General features: G+C 40.1%; 1 protein-coding gene across 1 annotated transcript in view; it reads right to left on the reverse strand.

Annotated features, from left to right (window-relative positions):
- The window catches only part of fstl4 (follistatin-like 4), a 196,780-nt gene that overhangs the window by 151,348 nt on the left and 18,934 nt on the right, over positions 1 to 26,498 (reverse strand). The gene's annotated exons all lie outside the window — the stretch shown is intronic.

A 26,498-nucleotide genomic window follows, 5' to 3' on the forward strand; every position in this document is an offset into this window, starting at 1 on the left:
TTGCAAAAGCATAAAATGTCATCCCTGCAATACTGTCAAAATATTGTGTAATTTGATCTTGTTGGACGAGCTGTTGAGAAGATTTCAAAATATCAAAAATTCAACAACCATGAAATCCCATTGGATACTGATAGCTACCACTACTGAACGAACATAACAGCACCAACTGCAAAAAAGTCAAACTCGAGAAAAACATTGCCCCTCAGATGTTCTCTGTAATGCAAGAAAACGCTTGACAATGACTGTAGTAGAAGTAGTGCCAGGTTGTGTGCTATTTGAAAACAAACTCACGCAAATCAACAAGTGTCAAGTGTTCCTCTGTACTACATTTTTTCTTTCTGTAGAAAAAAACTTCACGTGTGATATTTTAACAGCTCCATCGGACAGGAGGGGGCATGCCAAGAGAAAAAAGTACAATAAAAGTAGCAATTTTGGAAAAAAAAAGGCAAATGGCCAACCAAATCACCCTGACATTCATCGCTGGTGTTCTCTTTACTGTATGAAAGCCAATGGAGATGGATGAGTGTGCCTGTCCCCGAACAATAACGGATACAGTCAACCGTACAACTAGTGATAAAAGCCGATGTTATCACCCTCCAGGCTTCTCCCCTGGGTGAAGCTTCACACTGCTGCCTTCTCTTTCACATCAAAGACCACCTCGATCTGCTTTTGATATACTCTACTACCTTAAAAACTCTTCTTAAACCACTCTTCCCAGCAATTTTTTGTCTTGAGTGATGATGACACAGGCAAAATGTCAAAAGGGTTGCAGACAGTTTGTCATTTTCAAAATGCCACATACACTAGTCACTTAAAACTATGGTCAGAAATAAATTATGCAGCACATATGCCTAAACTCATCTCGCTCATCTCTGAACTTGAATGTCAAAACACAGGTGAAAACCTCAATCAGAACTATCTTTGGTCTGCAGCATGCAGTCTTTGAAAGTCTGACCTTTTCTATGTCATCTGAAAAAAAGTCTGATGATGGACCAAGATATCATTTCTTGCTTTTCTATTGGGAGTTCTCTGTAGTTTCCTTATGTAAATGTAACGTCACTTGGGAACATAATAGTCGTTGCCAATTTCACAACACAAGTATTGTTTTTTTGATAATCCAGATATTTAGCCCGCTAGATATCCAGCTCGGATAGGAGCTCCTGGATCCATCTTTGAACAGTTCACACATACTCAACCACCACTCAGGCGAAACCAACTTCCCTCTTATTTGTTACTAATTAGTAAATAAGTAAAATAAATCTGGATCCCCTCCTTGGTAAGCCAAAAGACAGATAGTGTTTGCTAGCCTACACTGTTTGCCATGCTGAAAGCTGTTAGTACACTTGGTAGTTTGATGATTGCCCCACAAGCTGTCAGTTGAGGTCAGCACAAATGGCATGTTTAATTTTTGGGGGGAAATAATTCAAATGTTGTGAAACCACACCTATCAAGCATTCGATATTTCCCTCCTGACCAAACTCCTGTGTTGAACCAGGCAACCAGGCTTTTAATGCAACCCTCAAGTTTTTGTACTGTTTTTCTGATTTGACAATTAGTGTAGCTCAGCATATGACATCTGAGATGCTGAACCTGTGCTTAGACACACAGGTTGTGCTGTTTGAATTGGAAGACGGTCTGAAAACAAAGAACGTCGGATCTGCCAATGAGCAGACATTCAGGTGCCGTATGTGAGATAAACCCCTCTGGATTCAACGACTTGATCAGAATACAGATGAAATCACAGAAAAGTAGAGATGCTGAAGAGCATCTTTATTGTGCATAAATTGCCATATTACACTCTGTTACAAAGTGTAATTTGGTTTTCAGAGGATTAAGTGTTTTCTAGCCATTTGGGAAGGTTACGTTCACATATGTTGCCCGAGGGATAAAAAAAACTGAAGGCAACCAGGAGCAGTAAGCCCGAGGCAGGTTTGTTGCTCAAGGACACCTTTAGGAGTGATGGAAACTGGATATTGGATATTTTTTTTATAGTCTATCTTCATTCACATATAACATTAAGCTAGGAGTGGATATAAACAAAGAAAAACAAATTATTGGAAGACCGATTTTTAGAGTTAAAATTAAGTTAAATTCATATAAAATTTGTGACATCTAGCATCGTTTCCACTGCACACATGATTTCTTACACAGTTTGATACTCATGCTTATACTAATTTGAGAAGAGGAACAGAAACGGTGCATCTTATCTGAACAAGAACATGTATGCATCTACAAAGTTCTATTGTTTTATTACGTAAAAGACTTCCACCTTCCTATCCAGGCTATCCATCCGATCCAGTGTAATGGTTGTAGTGTCTCTTGTGCACCGACTTCAAAAGCCTAGGCCAGTTTTGGCCCCCTGGGATGAAAGCGTATCTTTCTATACACTATCTACTGACATGGCCAATTAAAATGCACAGCACAGCAGGGAGTATACGTCTGCTATATCGACCGTCTGAGCCCCGCAGCTTTAACCCTCACACTAATAGATCTTAATTGGAGGTCATATAATAAAAAATGTAAGCTTGTTCAACAATTGTAGTCATTTCTCGAGACAAGCATGTGTCCTTAACGATGAGAAAAATGACAGGTCATCCAGCTGATCATTAGGTATCAGGCATTTGATTCTAACATGAAAGCACTAAATACCATGTACTTGAGACAATGTACTTTGACAATAAAACAAGCGTTTCAAGTGTTCATTTTCAAGTGTTTGCTTTAGCCGAGCCTTCTCTTCTCATTCCCCTGCCATGGCTAGCTGCACACCTGATAATGAAACCCAGCAATAAGTAATGCTGTGTAAGCAGATAGAGAAGAGCTGGAAATACAAATAGGATCAGCAGTGAAATTGATTATAAATGGGAAACGGGCCACTCTCAGGCACCAGTGAAGCCAGACATTGCCAACATTATTAGGCTAAATTATTGACGGAGTTAGAAACTGTGGCAGGGTAAAAAAAAAAAAAAAAAGGTCTTGGTAGTGTAGAGTACAGGATAATACAGTCTGTGTAAAGTAGAAAATGATAAAATGAGAGCTCACAGCAAAGATTTGAACAATGTAATTCTATATATATATATAGAATAAAATGTAAGGATGTAGTGATTCATTGACCGAACATCCAAATCAGAAAATGTTCTACTTTACTGACTCTATCAGACCATCGGCAAAAAACAATGACATTCACCAATAGCAGTTAATCATGAACTATCGGCTTCTGACATTCTTGCCAAATCAGTTTGTAACTCTGTGTAAGTACTACTATCATTAGTAGGTAGATGTCTAGCAGTTAATTTAAAAAAACAATTCCTTTTCATGTTAAAGAAGGTTTTATTTATGTTGTTTCATTTTTGTTTGTATGTCGAGTTTGTGTGCTTTCAAAGAAAGTGCAATGAAGGTCTGAAGGACTAAAACAGTCCAGTTACTACGAAGGTTTCTTTGTTTCCTTGGTTTAAGCATTTTGCATTTTCAGGTTGGTAAATTATTTGATTTTTTTATCATTAAAATAGGGCAGATTAACGATGTCAGCCAGCAGCATACATGGCTTCAATTGTTGGCTCTTTCATTTCTGAATGAAACGTTGGATTTTTCACCTCAGAGCCGTTACTTACTACATCACAGGGAGTTCACACGAATTCCCTCAATTTCCATCACATTTCCTCCTGACCCTGGCACTCCAACATACAGTTCTCTTTGAAAAACAACCCTCATCCGCTTTGGCTTCTAGTTCAACCTACTGCGCTGAAACAAGTAAAAACATTTACAGCCGTTCGGTGCCTTCAGATATTTCAGGTGATCAAAGGTGAGCCGACAGTGCTGCAGAACCACAGGAACCCCGGCCATTATCATTATTAGGCCCTCTTTCATCAGGATTTGACCGTAACAGGTGATCTATCATCATCAATCAAGTCTTGTGATTGCTGCTGATTAGAGGTGATGTCAACCAATCAGTTGCTCTCTAAAATCAAGGTAGCCAGACGGCTTTCGCCTCCTTCGACCTTAAAACATTCACCCTCTTAACTCCGAGAGAAGATAGCAGCACCTGATAGCAGAAGAAATAGACTTTTGTACTAATATTTTCCAGGGACACGATGTTTTAGAGAAAAGTGATAACAGCACTCATCCACATATTTGTCCTTCAAGCCAGAACTGAGGAGAGTAGTTTTGTCTGAGAGAAAGACAGAGGCAAGAGAGAGTGAGAATGAGACGGTGACGACGAAACCAATTAATGAAAACAAAGCCCCAATTCCCAGATGCCTTTGAATTGTCCACTCTCCTGATATGTCCCTGCCTTGCTATGCTGTGCATGCTCTCCCCAGCTGCCATCACGGCTATAAATATCACTTATCACACTAACTGACTTCTCTCTGGAGAGGGAGGGAGAGAGAGAGAGAGAATAAACGGGACCAAAAATACTGGTGCAGGTATGATTGCTTGCCAAGACAAATGGCATCCATCAACTTAAGCCGAGCTCCATATTCATCCGCGATTGGAATCCAGCCATGCGTGTAAAGGGAGAGAGAGGGGAGGCAGATGATGGCTGTTCCTGTCTGGTCATGTGTGCGCTTGCAAGCCTCCGACCACCATCTCTGATCCTATAAAGCCGTCTATTTTCCACTATTAGCAAGTGTTGATTTTAATGTCACAATCACTTCTGGCTGACCAGAGTCATGGCTCTGAGGCAGACTTTTTTTTTTTTTAACTTTGAATTTCAAAAAAACATTTAAACAGCTCTGACAGATGTGGACTGGTATAAGCACTGGCAGGGTGTTGATTTTAACACTCTCAAAAGTTAAATTAACATCGATGAATTTGCTGTGTAGCGGAGCCCTTGCTGTGCCGATCAATCCGGGTGGTGAGAAAGTGTGTGCGTGTGTTTGCAGGTGTGTTAATGTGCGTGAATGAGGCACACACAGTCTGAGGCGACATGAGCGTGCCACTGCAGAACATTCAGCAGGAGTTGTGCATCCTTTTTTGCTCTGCTGTGTGTCACTCCATTAACTGTAGCTACAGAGCAGTGCCTGGCTCATCTCCCAGTGTGAGCAAAGTCCGTCTGCACAGACAGCTACCCTGCCCTACCCAGCATGGTTCAGCATGGCACAGTGGGACCTGGCAGTGCTGCCGGGCCCTAAAGGTAAGCATGCCTCTGCACGAGTCCGGCGCTAAACCCAGCTGTAAGTCGGGCTTCTGCCTCTGCATCACAGGTAGCCCCTCAGTGGGGGCTTGAGCTCCACCTGTGGTTCTGCCTAATCCCTCCTGTAGCTGTCAATCGTGTCCATCTCACATTTGCACCACAACAATTATTCAAAACTGCTGTTTGCTCTTGTAGCAGGAAGCAAAGCAGAAAATAAAGAAATATTCATGTAAACATGGCTTCCTGCTGGCTTGTCAACTAACTTTGTGCCTTATCCTCAACAAAAATCAGGAGAGGAAGCGGGGAATGAAATGAAAAGACTGACTTTGTTTGGTTCTTAGCAGGGGTCGTATGAATGTTATAACTAAACCTCGAGGAAAAGTTTGCAGTAGATGATAGAGAGGCTTTGACGGATATAATCTCACAAGCTGGTTGCAAATGATATATCAGAATTAGACAAACACGCACAGACACACACACACACACACATTGGAGCTCAACCCATGAAAGATCTTTGAGGCCAATACCAACAACAATTCGAAAGGTATATGACTGAGTGAGTGATACATCTGATATTAACCAAAGTGTTTCCTCTACAGTCATTCAGCAGAGTAAGAAAAATACCACCACAGCTAGATATAATGGGGAATTGAACATTGTAATCTACTGTGAAACAATAACATAAACAAGCATAAGGCAAAGTGCGTAGAAGCAGCCCTTAAATCATGATTAAGTAAACAAATGTGAGCAATATAAAGTAAGTGCTGCAGCCACATATAGCACCGCAGCCGACAGGGATGGGCGTGGAAGAAATACCAAAAATATTACAGAGGGAACACTGAACCACATACATATTTTAGGTTAAGATTCCTCAATTGTAAACAATTTACAACACTGTGACAAAGATGTGCACTGAGAGCCCTGCATAATGACTAGAGTGCTGCAGATCCAAATGTTAATGCGTGTGACTCAGAATGAAGCAGCCAATCACGGAGTCAGAAACCGTCATAGTAACAGTAATGTTATTCGCTTCTTATTGCTTTGTTTTGATTGCTGTTTCTCAAACTTGGAAAATTACATTTCCCCGCAATATCTCTGTTTTTTCATGGGTTTTATTACCTCTAAACCCTCCGAAGAAGAAGTCTCATGAAGAGGAATGGGAAAAATGGGGGTCAGTACTTTGGAAGTGCTGCGCTGTGATTTAGCCAGGCTGAAGCTACCTTTGGGCACTGAATACACTGCCGTACCTCATTCATTCTCCTTGCCTAGTAGAGTCACTATGAACTTCAGAGAGTCTTTAACGTGCCTTTGGGGGGTTAACCTCCGAGTTAGGTGAGAGTATGTTGTGGACCAAATCCAATAGAGATCAATACAGCTTGGCGATAGAGCTGGAGCCAGCAGTGCAGCTTGTACCTCTGTTCTTATCTGCAGCCAGGCTGCCACAATCATCACTGAAAGAAGCAATATAATCATGTAATCAAAAAAAAAACATGTTCCAAGCTAGCTCTTTATGTGCCCAATGCTTGCCAGTTCTTCAATTTCAAGTATTTTGTTCTCCTTTGAAAATCGTTGCCAAGAAGTGCCCCTGTTACCCAAATCTACATGTGTATGCTCGTCTGGATCTGTTGTTCATGGTCATCATAGAGCGATATTTCAGACAATATGGTCTTTATTGTGATTTATAATGTGCTTCCACCATTTTGGGCAAAACTTTAGGGAAGGCCTTTCATGTTAACATGACTGTGAACCTCTGCGGAAAGCCAGAAATAGCTCCGTTTGATATGGAGGAACAGAAACTGGTCCCGACACCTTGGGGACGAGTTGGAAACACAGAATGTGAGCCAGGCTTTTTCACCAAACATCAGCCCGACTCTTGTGGTTGTACTGGAGAAAATTCCTGCATTCTGGGACAGAAATCGTTCCAAGAACAGTGACGAGAATTTATGAAATGTTCAATAGAGATGTTAAAGGTGTCTGCATACTTTTAGTCATGTTGGGCACAATGGAAGCTCCTTGGTTAGTTAAAGTGGAAATATTTATGAAACTTTCTGACGAGCGTACACGAACAACAGTTCACACAGAGCAGAAAAACAAGCATCAAAGTGGTTGGAACAAAACATGCAGGCATGCATGATAGGTGAGCAGCATGCTCCGTGTTCAGTGCTCTTCGTTTTGTTAATCCCCAGGCAGCAATAAAAAGCTTTTTAAAAAAATATTTTCAGTTTTGCAAGCACGGAGCGTCCGATTGTGTTTCTGTTGTTTCCCTTGAGCCTGTTTGGAAGCCCACTTTCACCCAACTCTATTTGATGTGCATAACACAGAACATGACTCATGCCGGCATACATAGTTTACACTTTAACAAATGAAAAAGCCATATTTCTAGTGAAGGCTAAGCTTGCGTTACGTTTCAAATAAGACTCCTGCTCAGTGTGAAAACAGATGTGCTGTTTAGCTTTATACAACAACAGGGTTTCTTATTAATTATTGAAGTCGGATATTCCTTAAAAATGTCCCATCTTTGAAATTTGTTTGAGCACAAAGAGAAAAAAATAGGAATATTTTACGAGGTGCTTGTTCGTCGGCATTCCATGGAAAACAAAAAAAAAAGAAAAGAAACAGAAAGGCCGCAAGAGAGACAGCGGACACATTTCAGACAAACGCTTTCCATACTAACGATCACAGGCTACTGCTTGCATAGTGATTTGTAAATCTATGAAAAACTGATACTGCCCAAAAAGCCTTATGAATACTAAGTATGAAGTCAGCATAGATCTGAATGCAGGCATATCCCATAATCCTTGATAAGAATTGCTTTTCCGGAATAAAATACATTTTTTTCTTTTTCTTAAATGCAAATAAGGGAAGATGACAAATGTTTTTCCATTATCTTCCATGGCTTATGACATCACTATCTTTCTCCTCGAGGCAAATATTTAAAGTATTTATAACTTTATTGAAAGATTATGTGTGTAAGTCATGTGCAATCTATCGGCAAAACACGCAGTGGGGCACGGGGTCCATACTTCTCTGTTCCCTCATCTAAATAACACTGAGATATGCTATTAATGATACATGAATGTAATTACATTTCTCGGAGCATTTTGCCTAATATGCCAAATGAATGGGGAAGGAGACTGATGAGAACACAGCGGGCGTTAATTAGCCTCATCCATGCCCAGAAAAGCTTCTATTTTGCAGAGAGGCAATGTTATTGCTTCAAGTTGATACAAGTTCAGACTGGTGAAAATAAATTACTTAAAATGCATTTTGGCTCCCTGATTTAATAGAGGTCAGAATTTAATGCGTCTTCTCAATGCATGAAAAGGGAAGGGATCATTAAGTTATTTAGCTCTGTCACACTCTGTCTGAGTGGAGAGTAGCTTGCAGAAACTAGTGTTTCTTCTGCACTGAAGGGTTTTTATGAGTCTGAAATGGCGGCATGGGATGATTATCGAATGTCTAATACCTGCGGAGCACGCCGCGGTTAACTTGTTGCAGGGGGAGTTATCACAGTCATGTTCTCAGTCCAAATCCAGACAAGAGACACACAGGCAGGTATGATGACTTAAAGTAAACTTACTGACAGTGGTGACAGAAGCAGACAGGGCAACACAAAATTACTAAGGGCAGCTGGAAGTCCAACAAAAAGCAATCCAAAGGAGAGTGTCCAACGAAACAACAAAAGATATCCAGAAGGCAACCAAGGTATACAAGGAACAAAGCAGGAACACCGGGAGAAACACGGAGACAAGCAGGATGAGGGAATCAATGCAGACAACCTGACAACTAAAAGAGTGAAGCACACCAACTAAATACACAGGGACTAATTAACTGATGAAACACAGATGAACACAAAAAATACAAAGACAGAAAATACAACATGACCCATGAGGAAAAGTTTCTTTTAACATTAAACAGGAAATAACTAAACTACAACCCAGGACCGTGACAAGAGATTACTGCTGCAGTGGCTGGACAATAGCAGAAAGTTACACTCTGCACTAACAGTCATGTCTGTGAACAAACCATCACTGCCCAAGTGCCCCGGAGCAAGATACTGACATTCAAACTGCTGTGACAAAATAAAGATCTTCATGGATACAACAGTTCTAACGTTATCTTTCTCTTTCCTACCTGTAATGAAGAATTAAATCACAATGACCAGTAAAGTGGAACCTCATTACCCAGTTTAAAACACCTTAATTGAATGGGCATAATGAATCAAACAGGCTAAAATGTAATAATGAAGAACTGTAATAGAACCGAGCGCCATGATATCAATTATTTTCTTGTACCTGCGCCTGAAACACTCTGCACCAGTCTCCCATCTGAAATCCAGTTCACGTGGCTGGTCCACACAAAGGGCAGGTCCAACAGTAATAATCACAACCCTGGCTGATGTGCATACTGTATATTTGAGACGTTTGTCCCAGTAGATGTTTTAAAAAAATCCTTGAAACAGCAAACAATTAAGATGATTTGAATGTAGGATTTGCAAAGTGGTGCAGTGTTTGTCGGTAGCTCGCTCATTTGCTAATGCTGGAGCTCGGTGCTCCACCTCACTAATGTCTCTGGGTGATTTGCATAAGTCATAAATTAGTGGAGCTACTTAAGTAAAAGCTGAGGCAGAAAATGGAGCGATGTCAACCCTCCTGACAAAGTTCTGCCTTTTTCCATTCTGGCAAAACTTCAACGAGAAACAATATTATCAACAAAATGCAAATATCAAGTTTCAGAATCTGTTAACCGACTCAATCGTGAAACATAACAGCTCACACAGGAATCTATTTCCAAAGTTGACGGAAAAAAAGTGAAATTAAAAAAAGCTTATTTCTGTTTACTGGAGTCCATTTGAGTTTTAAAGGGTAAATGGACCCCAGTGTACTGGTCACATTCACCCAATTACACACACATTCATACACTGATGGCAGAGGCTGCTGTGCAGGGTGCCAACCGCTCATCCGGAGCAATTTGGGGTTTAGTATCTTGCTCAAGGATGCTTCGACATGCAGCCGGGGATTTGAGCCAGCGACCTTCAGATTGCTGGATGACCCCGCTCTACCTCCTGAGCTACAGCTGCCCCAGCTTTAAAGCTCGCTTAAGCTCGCTTTTTTGAAGAGAGTTGATGTGCTTAACAGGAGATGGAAACACCATTTCTGAATATGTTCTGATATAGCTAACACTGAACTCACATGATTGATCAGCTGTTTCTACTCCGACAGGTGAGAGCTGTAAGTTATCGCCATCTTCCTGGATATTTCAATAACACAACCTCTACTTCTTCCACTTCCACTGTTTATCATAGCCATCACTAAGGTGGCCTTCACTGCCAACTTCAGACAAAACTACATTTTGCACAGCCTAGTTTATTCGCTCCACACCAATCGATAGAAACATGCCTGATTCACATTTTCTTTTCTGCAACATTTCTCTGCTTCACATTCGCTCGACAACTGGATTGAAACTTGGCTTCTGTGAATATTTACTTTTTCTGTTGGACTGGGAAAGCCTTACATCATGTAGTCACAAAGAGTGACTCCACCCACTGAGGCAAACAACAAGAGTTTCTGCCTCCAGGGGTGCTCTTACCTTGAAACGCAGTTGGATTTGCAAGATCACGAGACCATGTGATCTTGCAAATCCCTCCTGCCAGGCTTCAAGCTATGCACTTGTGGCCTAACCACAGTGGTTTGACCAATCAGCGTCGTATGGAGAACTAATAGCAGCTACAGGTGTGATGACCAGCGAGAGAAGCAACTGTTCCATTGAAAACAACAATGGCAACTCGTAGGGAGGTTACATTGATGCTAAAGCATTCTTAACATCAGATCTAGAAAGTATTTCTTCATTGGACGAATGAAGGCTTTTCTAAATGGAAAAGTCTTCACCCTTTGATTTACCAACTGACTGGGCTGGTAGCGCTCTCCTGCTGCATCATATGGTTCTGTGTAACAAACCATCTGGTGGGTCAGGTTGGGTGATGATCTGCCTCCGAGAAATCCAGTAAAGCAGCACGAGTGACAGTATAAGTGGGTGTATTTAGACGAATGCACATTAAGGAGAAATAATAAGAAAACAGTGTGCGAGGTAATGAAATATTGATCAGACACTGTGTGGTCACGTCCTAATCTTTAATTCGTCAGAAGTCTGTTGACATCACTCTTGATACAGCCCGGCATGTCTCAGGGGAGGACTTAAGAGAGATTCATATATTTTTAAACAGTTTGACAGCCCGTCTCCATACATGTGCATTCAGTCACACCCAAGCACACACAGAGAAACACTCAAGGCCATACTGAGAAATATATATATATATACACACACACACACACACACAAAGAAAGTGGCATTTCCATGCATGAATAATTACACCTTCCACAAAGAAGGAGATTGGAAGACTGCAACCGCAAATCCATTTGGACAGGAGTATAAATATTTAATATTTACCTAAAATCTCTTTATTGGCATCAGAATAAACAATGTACCTGTATACAAATTAGCTTTCTCTCAGAAGGAACTAGGAAACGTTTGAGAAAAAAGGGAAGAAAAATACAAAAGAACCTGGACTAATACCATTTGATGTGTCTGTAAAAACCTTGGCTTCTGCATGTTTCTCACTGTTAGGATTGACAATGGGTTTCTTGGACTTTTCTCAGTCTACTTACTGCTGGAGTCTCTCTTTTAAATACTGTGTATTTGTTCAGAATGATGTCAATCAAAGGATACCAGCCCATTTATACAAAGACACTATTGTTATCTGCTTAGTACTGATCCAAAGATGAAAGACAGATCCACTGCAACCAGAACAGCTAGGTCGACGAGCAAAGAAGCCTTTAATTGGGGTGTTTAATACTACACGGTTACAAGGAATAAGATGGATATTAATCGTGCAATGTGACCTTGGTCCAACGATATAACTCTCTAACAAACATTACACCATTGTGGATAAAAGTTTGATGGTTTTGGGGAACCGTTAAACTCCTCAGCCCATTTAAAGCATCCATGAACCCTTTTTATCAGTATATCTTCTACTGATCCCTAAAAACATTCAATTGACTTTTGTGAGATGAAACTCTGAATGGGCGAGAGGACTGTGGGTTGTCTGTGTATTTAAAAAAAACACTCCAAGTACATTTTGTGAAGAATTAAGTGGATTGAGGTCATTATGATTCTGATTCAATGATTATTATCTAAAACAGAAATAACAGAAGGATTCAGAGTCGTTAGCATGAATTTACATACTGTATTGTGAAGGCAGATACACCTTGATTACGCGATTGTGTCAAAAGTGTTTTTATGCAGATGGCTGCATAATGATGCAACTTCAGCACTGGAAAATCTAGTTTGAGGTGCTCAGTCTGAATCTGTATCTAACTGTATTTGAGAGAATAGTGTATTTACTTGCTCCCTCTGGGTTAATGTATGTACAAATGACAAAAAAAAATAAAATATGGATGTTAAATAGAGTGAGAGGTACAGAAAGAAGCAGGAAAAAGAGGCAGCAGTTGCAGACCGGGGAAGTGGGTGAGACTGAGTCGAGCTACAGAAAACAAAGCAAGAGGCTGGTTGTCTACAGTTGCCGGTGCTACTATGAATGCATATGCCATCATCAAAGCCATCTGAAAATGATGGTAAACTGTGATTAAGGTCACGGCTCTGGAACACCTACTCTGAATAACAAATGCCTGTGTAATGAGTTCTTTTTTCTTTTTTTTTTTTTACTGTACTGCATCGTGGGTTGTCCTGTGTAGGTACAAACCCTTTAGTAGATTACTTCCATTCCTACGGCTGGTCATTATCCTTCCCATTTATAATAGATGCAAATTAGGTCTGCCTGTACCAAAGCACTGTTCGTCATTAAATTATTGAGGTTACATTCAGGAGATGAATTGCACAATGACCAGAAAAAGATAGAAAAAACGGACAAAGTACATTTTACTCTAGTGCATAATTGAGAAATGTAAATATTTTAACTTCTGTGCTAATAAATGTTGATTAAAGACTAGTGGAGTGCTATTTGCTTCAACATAGTCACAATGTGTTTCTTATAAAAAACAGGCAGCTTAGGGAAGGCTTGTCTCGAACATTAACTGGCATTTACAGTAGCCAAATGCTAAATGTGTGTTAGCCCACTCACCCACCACGGAGCTAGCGGTGGACACAGCCAGAGCAGGACAGAACAACACATACCGCAAGAAGACGGGACCAGTTTGACTCGAGGGAATATGGTGGTTTCCTCGCTCGGTTTGGCTCCTGGCACCCTGGAGCTGAGTCAGCAAATAGGGCAGCTAACTAGCTCACGGCAGCTACATCTAGCAGCAGTTAGCGAACAATTCAGCAACAAAGCTAGTGGTATGAGTCCATCAGGGAAGTCAGAGGACAGCAGAAAATACTTCTCTGGAAAATACGATGCAGTTTTATCCAAATCAGCGAATAAAGTTCTAAAGTTGTGTTTTCCTAAAAGTTTTTAAATCTTTTTTTTTGTTTTTGTTTAAGTTATTAAGTTGTGTAAGAGAGCGTTGCATGGATGCAAATGAGCACTCGCCTCCAGATGGAGGATGAGTCATCATTTCATTTTCATAATTTTTCCAGGAAGTTACAAACTCTAAAATGTCATTAAAAATACCTATGACCTTTTTTTTTTGCAATTGTTGGGCCTGACGCTGACGTATAGGTGAGATATTGAGCAAGACCTGTGCGATGTTATATGCTCTTTAAAGAGCAGGTGGATCAGGTTTGCCACAGGAACAACTGTCAGAGAATTCAGCAACACTTTCCTAATCAAAAAACCTATAAATCCTGAAGCTTTCAGGATGTTAAACATACTGCAGGTCAATCAGTCAACACACATGGAATGGATTATTATGTCAATGAAGAAAATGTTTTTAAAAATGAAATAACATTCAGACAGAAACAGCAAGGTCTTGTCATGCCCTTTAAATTCTTAGGCCTATACACTGAAATTACATAACACTATTAATAGAGTATTGAATAATGATCAGCCTCTAAGCTTTAAAAACTGACTGACTTGACCTTTGCTTATACAGACAAAAAAATCAAATCAAAATCAAAAACTCAACCCTGGCTATGAAGTAAAGAGCTTAGAGAAGACTGTTTGCCTTCATAAACATGTTCTCAATCTGATTCCTCTCAAAAATCTCAGACAGAATTTTAATGAGACGGCGGTGCTTTGAGGAACAACAAAAACATGCGAAGTGCCGCTCGCAGGTGTACATCTGACGTTAATTTGTCTTTAATTAGTGTTATCAGAAAGCAAGGTTGAGGTTGATTACTCTGATCCCTGCCCCTCTTTCAACCATCTGAGAAATTTGTTATTTATCGCCTCCTCCTCAGAATGACAGCTGAATTATCACTTAGCTCACTGAGAGACAGCTCACTCCGACACGTCAAAATAACCACGCCAGCTACAGCCAGCTCTATCTGATTTCACACTATACTCGCTGCTCCTGCTTAGTATGGCAAGTAGCAATTTCATTACAGATCTCTCTCTCTCTCTCTCTCTCTCTCTCTCTCTCCCTCTCTCTCTCTCTCTCTCTCTCTTCACTGATGTCCTTAACCAATGACACCCTAATTCATTCACTGCCCTATTTCTGTGGGCTTGGGGTTTCGCTGCTGATGCATTTGGGGTGAAGAGCCTCTCCTCCAGGGCCCGGCCGTCGCTCATGCACCTGGGAGTCGGCACTATTACGCATGCTATTTGCACAAATTGCTCCATTTGTATGTGAATATGAAATGCATTTCCTGAATATGACTGGAGACCGTATCTATCCCCTAAGAGAGCAGTTGAGATGTGAGGGATATTTTATCCGTCAGTGAGATTGCCTCTTCAGCTCGTCTTTGTCATGAGCTGTAAGGAAAGTTTTAGGATTTTTTTTTTTAACGTGTGAAATTGTATGGAAAACCACAAAATCCAATTGCTGATGACAATTTGCTATTCAGTGGATTTCAATTGTGCAAGATAGAGAAATCCTCAGATACAAGGAAACGTCTCATTACTAGCACTCAAGTGAATGACACGTACTCCTAGTGTTGCATCTCTTTCTTTAAATTTAAATTCCCTCTTTTAATACTAAATGTTCAGACTGTCTCTTAATTTGTTTTTTTGTAATTATGACAATGATGATGACAAAAGTCAGCTTTTATCTTCTACCATCAATATTGGAATGTTCATAAAACCTTGGGACCAATTAACAATTACACAAAGCCACACAAACAAAGAAATACAGAGATACTGTCGATAACATCTGGGATAATATAGTGATTATTATTGATTACATGTGTTTGTTTGTATTGATTTGATCTGACTATGTGTCCAAAACACATCTTGTCTGAATGAAAGATTCCAAGGAAATAAAAAGTAACCAAATAAAGTATTTTTGGAGTCTGGGAGGTTTGCTTTGGCCAATAAAACAAAATCACATACAGTATAATGAATATATTCAAATTTGGTATTTGGCTTTGGGTGCGATTTGGAAGTGTCCCACATCTGATGATATAAGGGGCAATAACCGCAATCAGTATTGTCATGCCAGTCGATTTCAAATATCAAGATTTGTTTATTTAATAACTTTAAAAATGTGTGTGTCTGCCCCAACAAACATCTGTCCCAGCAACTGCAGCGCTCACAGGGAGCAGATTGGACTGTGACTGTAAATTAACATAAAAGTATCGCTCAGATCAGCAGGCATCACGAGCCTGGCACTTTCCAACAAAAACAATATTGGAGAGTTTTAATGTTTTCCAGACTTGCATGTGGAAATGGAATAGAATGAGATGATTTCATATCGTTTGGAGAGCCGGTTATTTTCAAGACAGTATTGACCTGCTTATCTTCATTGTGTTTTTATTTATCACCTTATGTTAATTGGACTTTACCTGCCTCAGGGTTTTGGATCACAACTCTACAATGAGCTGAAAACTTAGACTCAGTAGATCAGTACTCAGCAGCAGTCTCTTTACACAAATAGGACAGACATCAAATTACTGAGTGAAGTTAAGAAATAATGAGGAATAGAGACATAAGTCATTATCAGTCCATCCTCCTGTCCTCTGTACTGTTCCCTCTGCTGCTGACGTGATTCACTGCCTGCACACAATGATGGTCCAGAGAGGAGGGGCTGGTTTAGAGCGAGGCTGCCATCTCAAGTGTACAAGAACTGGCTGCATTTTAAGAGAGACAGTATACAGACATAAACATGCAGACAGCTTTAATTTTAGCTTCTTTGTGACGGTTCACAATTAGCTCAACAAACACACTGTGGTTGTGTGAAACAACAAACAGGTGAAAATATCGCTTTTCTGATTAACCCTCTGGTTGTCATCAACTCACGCTTGATCATCACTGCAGCTTCTCTGCTCTGCTGTCCGCTCTGAGTGTGTGAGAGGACAGACTCTCTGGCAAGATCATAAATGACATTCAGCAACGGCACTAGGGCTGCACCTAATGAATTTTTTTTTTTCATCGCTTAATCTATCGATTATTTTTTGGATTAATCGATTCATATAACAACACATTTACCCAAAATAACGTTTTAAAACTTGTCATTTATATTTCAAAATGTTCTTCAATCATCTTTAATCATCAACAAACAAATATGACAAAGTATGCACTGCAGGTCATTATTCCCCAACAAAAAATCTGTGTAATCCTAATATATATTACATTTGGGTGAGGACAAAATGTAAACAGGACTTAATTTTGGAGAAGCACAGCCCCACGTCACCTTACAGTGGCTAATCACATAAGCTGGCGATCAGGAGGGCATGTTATTTAGCATGGATAAATACTACAGAGGGAAAACAACAGACTTTTCTCTGTGTAGTGTAGCGTTAAGTTTCACTTTCACTTCCACTTCGGTTCGGTCTTGTCCCCCAGTTTAAAACACAGTAATGATCTGCCTCATTCTGGTTGTTTACTGTTATTTTTAATCCGTTGCTGAGGACAAACAATCACTAGTAGGGCCAGCATGCCAGTCGCACAACAACATAGCAGCTTCATCTTTCAGCAAACTGATCAGCGGGGGTTCCCAACACGTCACACACACGGACCATGGACTGACACTCCCACACCACCGCACCAACCTGCGGCTTTCGCCATACCACCTGATCCAATGTGAATCCAGCTGCCTCAGGATGCTTCCACTTCAAGTGCCCTAGCATGGCAGTGGTACTACTTACATCCTCCACATTGACGCATGTTATGTAAATCAACGTATTTACTTAATCGATTACACTGATTACGTCGATGCGTTGCACCAGTCCTAGACGGCACTGTGAAAAACACTTGGGTGCTGTGCTTGGTTGGGAAAACCCGCAACGTATCTATCTTAAAAAAATGTAAATGGCGATCATTATGTCAAGAATTGGGTTTTAAATTTCAGATTATTGACTTTTTGCATCAGGACCTAATCTTTCAAGAGATAATTGTGATGCATCTAAGAATGGATTTTTTTCCCCCTCACCATTAACAACTGAGGCTGGATTAAAGTAAAAGTAATAATGTGCGTTGTCGTTAACAATATGAAGTCGATTGTTCCCAGTAATAGCCTAGCCTTTGCACTCTACATCTACTTAAGCACCATGGGCGCACTCTCAGAAGTGTGGATAGTGCATTTAAGTGTTCAGGGTTGTTGATTTAAATGTTAGGACACAGGCTCCCATCGGCAGACATCTTTTACGACCACTTTTTAAAAGCAGAAATTAAGGGGAGGAAAAGAGGTCAGCTCAGATATAGGGTGGAGGTGCCAGAGGAGCATATGGGAGATGTCTGAATGCAGCAGTGTACAGATGTGTCTGGGTGTGACCAGCCTATAGCTAAATGTCCGTTGATACAGTATATACGTGAATGCTTGCTTTTTAGAGGTGCAGCCATAAACAAATACGAATACACATCATTCAAAACACTACTAATCGAGCCTCAAGCTAAAATGTTTACCCTGTTCTTTCAGACAAGGCTGACTGCTGTATCAAAAAACTGCGTCGCTACAAAAAACAAGCAAAATTCAGGAAGATTAATAATCTCTCGGCGACGACAGGATGCTGATGCATTACAACAAGCCGCTTTCAAAACGATGGCAGGAAAAAATAGATATGAAGGAGGAGACAATGAAAGATAAAGAGGAGGGCATGAAGAGCCGAACTAAAACGTCACATAAACTCCGCCCTGGACTTTGATGTGCAGCACTTTGCCTGCCACAGCTGTCTGATTCCAGCTCGTGGGGAAAAAAGACCATTCAGAGCTCAGAATCTTGTGCAATACACTTAAACCAAAGAACAGCTGACTTTGTTTGGCAAACACAGCAAATCCCTACAGGCGATGATTGTGATGCTAGCAGCCACTCTTATAGTATGATATGATATCTGGGGAGCACTGTTTCCCAGAAAAGTACTTGATCCAATCAGATCTGATACAAGAATGACACATAAATGTGTGCGTAACAATATGATCCAGGGTTGAGATATGATGACATTTGTTATTGCCATGAGTATGAGCACAACGCTATAGCTGTGAATGTAGCAGTGCATCGTGTGTACAGTTTAGGCTCTTTATGCTGATTAAAGTGAACTTAAGGTGGACAAGATAGTGTTTTCACAATACTTTAATTTCCAACTTTGATAGAACACCTTGAAAAATATCGATTTTTCAGTATCTTGGTTGATAAAACTGGTCAAATTGATGCGATATTTAAGGCATCAAATTTTTATTTTTTCATTAAAAGATTAATATAACAAGGCTTGAGTGACGAGCTGCACTAGGAGAGTCTTAATTACCTGCTTAATAATGTATTTCTCATAACAATACCCATTAGCAAAACAGGAAAACAAAAGCCTAAGAAGTTTTTTGACCTCTCCAGCCTGATGGGAGTTTTAATCATGAGGGAAAAGTTGATTATATGAGATGATTTAACAGTCTGACATCATATTAATCTATGAGTGCTCACAATATAACATAAATGACCCGTGGCCTGTGACCTGTCTTCCATTCCATCAGACCCCGCGACCTTACCACATTACATATGCATGATTCTCGTGACTGTGGTGGACACCGACACAATCCTTGGCTCGCTTTGAGAAAAAAAAGAAATCCTGCTTGTTATATTTGCTATTATTGCAGCTGCTGTGCTGCTCTCTCCCTCGGTAGCTGGCTGCCCGAGCCATTTTACATTTAAATTTGTTGAATAATAAATTATTCAGTGATTTAATTCCAAAGAAAAGTGGCAAATATTTCTGAGAACAAGCAACCCACCTGCCTAGCCACGGGTGCCATTCCCTCACTGACTTGTTTTTTAAATTGCATCCACAATAGGATTCTCATTAATCTTCATGCATTTTCTAAAGGCTTCAGGGATCATAACAATTTTTTAAAATAGATTCCTGTATGTATGCTATGACAATGATCACACACTATCCTTCGAGTCTATGAGGTTATTTCTGGAGACTCTTACTCTGCGGGATATGGGTATACAGTAGTTTGTTGAGATCACATTGTCTATCACAGCAGCTGCAGTGCTTTTATGTGCCGTCTTGTCACTGACAAAAAAAGGAGTGGATGTGGACAAAGAGCTTCTGAGAAAATCTCAAATTGCATATTGAATTCTAAAAGCACACCCTCAAAGGCAGAATCCTGGCAGAGCCCGCTCGCTCATGCTGCCAAAACCCCGGACAATGGTAATTGCTTGTCATATTTAGGGAAAATTATGTAGGAAATACAAATGCCATATTAAAACCTTTTTAAAATTCAACTCAAAGCACATTTGATTCATTTTCATATCACTCCATCCTGTCAAGGTGCACTAGTGTGACCGCCGTCTGGGTTTTCTTCACTGACTCGCCGCTTTTAATGTTGTCTCGTTTATTTCATCTCAGCCCCGAGCTTTCCACCCCACGTCTGAATATCTCAAACTCACTTTTTGTCATTTGTAAATCTTTCTTCCAAAATTGGCAAATCATGACTTTCAAAAACAGTGATACCCACAATATGAAAATACACCTCATTGATGGCCTCCAGCTTACAGATGGCGGCAAAGAGCAACATCACACTATTTAGGGTCCTCCAGGAAATCTGCCATATTTTCACTGCTGCATGTTTGCGTTTGTGTTGTTTCTCACAATCTCTCCGCACAATATAGTGTGTCAGGAGGTCCATTTACTCTGTGATTCCCAAGCTGTCAGCCACATCTCGCTGCCTTCCCCAGCAGATGGACTTGTCATGTCATTAAACACCTTAAGGTCTGTACTGCTGCACCCTTAACTGGGTGAGCACTGCACAGAATAAGAAGGAGGCAGAGAAGTGACTTTGCTGCAAGAAATTCTATCAATTTTCCATGAGTACATGGAAATTAAATAAAGCTGACCATGGGGGAAAACAACTATTTAGTTGTAGCAGCCAACTTTCAAGCCTAGAGGTGTATTTTGACAGTAAGAACATGGGTGGAGCATCACTTGAAATGATACATAGGACCAACTAGAGACTACTTATGCCTTAACTCAAGAACAGAGACCATCATTGCACTTGGATCACAATGAAGTCACTACTGTTGACACTGAACAGTTTCTAAGACGGTGAAAGCGGATGAAACCAGAGACAGAGACTGCAGAGGTAACACCTGAACTGATACAGGCTGCAAGAAAACAAAGACAGGGGCAGGACCGGGAGCACAGAAACAAGCCATAGAGAGGAGACACACAGAAGCAAATGTCCATGGGACTGACTTCAGTGACCCTGCTCAAAAGGTCAGAAAACAAATGTGATTTATTTGAGGCTGTGTGCTGTATGCAAAATTATTCACCTGTTGGGAGGAGGAAAGGGCACTGTAAATAAAGGCCGAGGCTACAGAGAGGGCTGAATGTGATCTGTGATGCAGCTGAAATGCTAAATATCTCTAATTACAGATCACAAACAAAGACACTAAGAAAAATAACAGTTTATAATGTCAGTCTGTACTTTGCAATGCTTTTAATTTCCTAAGGGCGCATTTCAACACACAATACTAAGGGTAAATAAGTCAAAATCTTTACATGCTCACAAGAAGCCAGCCAGGAAAACTTGTCACGCCCTAAAACCTGCACTGTTGTAATCTGACTATTATAAACATGCATATACATGCAACAGGTCAGTAATCAGATTTCTTGGCATTCATAGATGCATTACTGACTTATTTTATCTGCAGTAGAGATACTTGTTTGGCTTGTGTGTGAAGGGCTGGCAGCGCTGTGAGTAGACAAGGCTCTGTAGTAAGAGCACAGCTTCTCGTTACAGCACGAGTGTGCCTAAATTTAGAAACAAGTCAAATGTTCAACAGTGGAAAACAGTTTTTAAGGCTTCTTTGAGTTTTACTCAGACTTCGGATCTAATCGCTTTGAATATGAGGATGCATCGGCGCGTGTAATTATCTCTAAATCCGCAGAAAGCTGACTGTAATCTGGTTACCAAAGTGTATATATATGTATATATATATATATATATATATATATATATATATATATATATATATATATATATATATATATATATATATATAGCACTGAGTGGTGAATAGTTTATTTGTAGTTACTGCTGCCCTTCCCTTGAGCATCCTGGTTGAACAATCAATCATCCATTTGCTTTCTGCCTTGTAGCAACTGTCTCCTCAGATGACCCGTTGCCTGCTAATATAGTCCACTACTGTCCATTACGCACTACACCGGCAATGACATGCAGTCCTAGCAGGAGCTACCATACCAGGGTCCTAAATTAACTTCATGGTGTATCTGCTCACGGCTGGTAAACAGCTGGAAAAAAATAAAGAAATAAATGTACAAGCCAATACATTTTCAACCATCTCTAAAACAAATGACAGGATATGTTGCTTTCCCTTTATTATTTCTTATTTCTTTAATAATATTTATTAACTCTTAATCGTTCTGAGGATTTTACTATTGTATGGACATCAATCAGTTAATGAAGAGGATAATCAGCAGATGAATCCTCAATGAAGTAGTCATTAGTTGCTTGCAGTCCTTTACAACATAGTCCCAAATGAGCTCCATATATACCAACAACAGTAAATTCCTGTAGAGAAGCATCTCTTTTGGTGGCAATATGGTCCACCCTACTCTGCCTCTGATCGGTTTACCCTGATATTCTTACTGTTACACTTCTCATGCTGAAACCAAAGAGGGCAACAAGTACTAGACAATCAGAGGCAGAGTAGGGTCATGACTTTGTCACCCTGGGGGAAAAAAACTGATAGATAACCAAAGGGAGGGTGGAATTGTAATATGTTGCAATGGCCGATGACCTATGGCAGCTGAACTACTTTATATGACTTGCCAGTGTAGATTTTAACCCTTGTTTGGGAAGTGGCAGGTGATAATTTTGGACCCTGTACCAAACCACTTATTAATCGTTCAATACTGCAGCAGAGGAGCAGAAGTGTTTCTTTGTCTACTGGAGGATGTGTGCCAATAATGTGTTGAAGAGAAAACAAATTCACAGATAAAAAGCCTCTCTATCTCTAAATGCACTTGCATGTTGGACACTTCAGCTCTGAGACTAATTCATCAGGGTGGGCACCTTTGTATCGTTCATAATTGTAAGCTGTCTCCGATCCAATTTGAGATTCTAGGACAGAGGGGCCATCGTTCCAGCCTGCCCAAGTTGCTGGCAATAATAATGCCGCTGTCTGGCAGCAACGATGGCAGTTTATGCCACCTTTAAAAAATTATTTTGGGTTTGTTACAGTTGGACAGAATCCTAGTTTGCATGCCCTCGTGAGAAAATATCAAATCTTACTACAATTGTCTTTTTTCCTTAAAAATATCAAAACACCTGAGCCAGCCTGCAGAAACAACAGAATCCATCTACAATAAGGACACATTAAAACACTTAAACACACAGCACTCTCTCATAAGCAAATATTTGTGATTGATAAAACAGTATGAACTTGAGAACAATGCTGACGACATCTGAGGTATATGAAAGTATGTAAGAGTGAATGTGTTTACTGAGTCACAGAAATGTGACCTGACAGCGGCTTATTAATATTTCCACTTCCCCGGGGATATGCAAATACACCTTGTCCTCTGCAAAGTGCTACTGAAGACCTTGCTGGTTGAGATCCAAATCATAATAACTTATCCTCAAACTCCAGCAGGCACATAAAGTATGTATTGTGTATAAATGTGTGTGCAGCCCAGTGTGTTTGTATGTGTGATTGTGTGTTGGAAGCGTGGAAGAGGGAAGGAGCAGAGAGACGGAGCAACGGGAAAAAGAAAGGGCTGAGCGCGGAGGCATATAATCTGAATTCAAAAGCAATCATTTTTGTTCTCAGCTCATAAAGCCGTCTGCTGTTGATGGGTAAGGCAGTAAAAATCAGGGGGATGAAGGTAAAGAATGGATCCGAAGGGTTTGCAGCGATGCTTGTACTCGCAGAGCAGCAGCTGGTATCATCCAGGAGTTGACCTCCAGTGAGTTAAACATTAAGCATAGGCAGAATTACAGATAATTACAGTGATTTGATTATAGAAAATGCCATATACTGTAGCGTCGTTTGGTTCTTTCCTATTAAGCAAAACCTCTTAATAATCAGAAAGTAAATATTTAATTTGACTGAGATTTTGAACACAATTTGTAGCACTCAAAAGTAGTTAATTAATTGATAAACAGAAAATTGGGCAAAACAAGTAATTGCGGTTGTCACCTTGGGCTTTGGGAAACTGAAAAGCTGTACTATAATTTTTTTTTTTTTTACATTTTAGAGACTGACAAATTAATCAGTTAATTAAATAAATAATTGATAATTAATGAAAACAATCATTAGTGTCGGCCCTATCAACGTGATAATAAGACTTTGGCAGGGGCAGCCGCTGGCAAGATAGGCATGTGTTTGGAGCACAAGGGAACTAAAGGGGCACGAGGCAAGAGAACGAGACAGAAAGGGAAAGCAGCACTATTCTTTATAGGGATGTATAATATATATTGGGCCAATAAATACATTGATTAATTAATTAGTTATCAGTCCAATAATGGGAGTTATATAAATAGAGAAGGAGAAGAAGAAGAAGAGGAAGAAGAAGAAGATGCAATGAGTCAGGACAACACATCTGTTATATAAAATACAAAGCAGACCAGGGTAATGCGTCTCACCTGAGGAAACACCTGGTTAAACATGAAATACACTGTATCTAAAAAGCGAAACAGTGTTCTATGTTCGAAGCCAGCAGCTGACGTTAGCAAGTCTACAGCCACAACTTCATCGACATCTCTATGTATCTGATTAGCTTGTTGAAGAAGTTGTAGTTGGAGATAATTGGGCTTTTCCATTGTCTTAGCATTTTTACTAGCATTTGCTAAAACTCTGCCACTGGCTGTGTCCTATAGTCCTTACCAATATGATTTTTTAGTATGCTAAAACAATTGTTAAGATCTTATAGTATGTGCAAAACTTTAGTATGAAACTGAAAGTGCGTGAATTGCATACTATTTAGTGGCACAACAACAACATACAGTCCAATACAGTGTTGAAATTCCATCAGTTTCTACATTTTAGTCCAGTTATCCAGGTTAGACAAGGTGCACAGAGTAAAAACAGTTTCCCCAGCTGCTTCCAGCTCTTTGAAATGCTTCCTCCTTTGAAGCAACGCCAGTGAAATGTGGTGACTTGTTGTTTTTTTTTTTTTTTTTACAACTTAATAGGCATTTTCAGAGTAAAATACAGAACAAAAGGTACTTTTGGGTACCAGTACAGAACTGGTACCAGTGTCGATGTGAACAGTAACCAACCCTACTAGACAACTCCACACCTCACGCTGGTGTGGATGTTTATTACTGTTTCAAAGAAAGACTTGCAACACAATCCATATTCTACAAGGGATCTGAGAGGAGGGATAAAGTCTAGACAGTTTTAAGACAACACATCCTATCCGAGCTTTTGCAATATTAAATCATTCATCTTTGCTCATTGCATATTAGCTCTTCTTACCCTCAGGTGTGCACAAACTAGAGGTTATGACCTTCCTCTACAATACAATGACGTGAAACTATCGGTTATCTTATCAGTATTGGCCAAGAGAAGGAGGTAATTAGCTGTAATCGGTATCCAAAAAGAAAAATCCATACTGAGCATCCCTAATTCTTTATCAGGACACCACACATCAACCACTAATTAAGTTTGAAAGGTTGTAACTTTATCTCTTAAGTGTAAAAAGTGGGTCAGTTTTTGCTCAACCTATGGAAAGTGCCATCATTTATGTTCTCTCTCTCTCTGCAGGAGGTATGCAAATACTTGTCACATTAGCCGTGTTTTCCTGCGCCAAATAGGAAAGCATTATAATGAAGTGATGTATCTCCGGCTCATTAAAGATCAAAGGAAGCTGTGAGGATGCTCTTACCCCTCTAAATAAAGGTCTACCGTCGCCTGCTGGTTTGTCTTACTTCATATAACCTCTGTCTGTTTTTCAGTTTGTATCTGCACTCCAGCATGTGTGTGTGTGTGTGTGTGTGTGTGTGGTTGTGTGTTTGTGTGCATGTCCAAGTAGGCCCACTGGTGCAGCATGGCCCAGTCACAGTAAAGTGTTATTCAGAGTGCCACTGTCAGTCCCTCTCGGTCCCTGGAGAGGCTGTGTGCCCTCCTTAAGCCCTTCAGCGGTATCTGCAGGCACGCTCAACACGGAGCTTACACTGCTGCTACAATCCCCTTTGTCTTTGACTTTCAGACTTTTTGACAAAAAATTATCACAGTGTGAAACTTTGGCCGCCTGTGAATTAAATCAGGAAAGAAATGAGCCATAATTCCCAGCCCCGATCGAATTTAGGTTCATGACAATGTGAAAATTGTGAGATTTATGGTGCAAATCATAACTTTACTTGAAGATATTCTAATTTTGTAACCACGTCTATAAAAGGTGGGGTCTGGTTTTAGAGAAGCCTGTTTCATTTTACTATTTTGATTAAGTCCTCAATGAACTTTTCGCTTGGTAATCTTTATTGCGCTGCAGCTTAATGAAATCACATTTCACAGAGATTTACGATGTGACTGAGATTGTGACTTACAACTTTCGGCTTGGGAAATGTACTCTTTTTGCACGTTGTAATTATGCAGGACGTCTCTGGAGGAGTAATCTACATGTGACAGATTCCTACATATGAGAGCTCATATGAAGTGTGAACGTACAGTAGAGAACATGCATAAAAACAAATCCAAAGAGATGAAACATTGAGACTTACAGCACAGTGAAATACACTGCATTTCAATGCAGCTATTGTTCTTCTAATTTAAGTTGCTTCTATAAGTGAGAGATTCATAACTGAGAAAATGTAAATGTGGGTGGGTTTGGTTTCTCACGGAGCGATTTAATGATTTTCTTC

Source organism: Pagrus major, chromosome 13 (assembly GCF_040436345.1).
Source record: "Pagrus major chromosome 13, Pma_NU_1.0".
Lineage (NCBI taxonomy): Eukaryota > Metazoa > Chordata > Actinopteri > Spariformes > Sparidae > Pagrus > Pagrus major.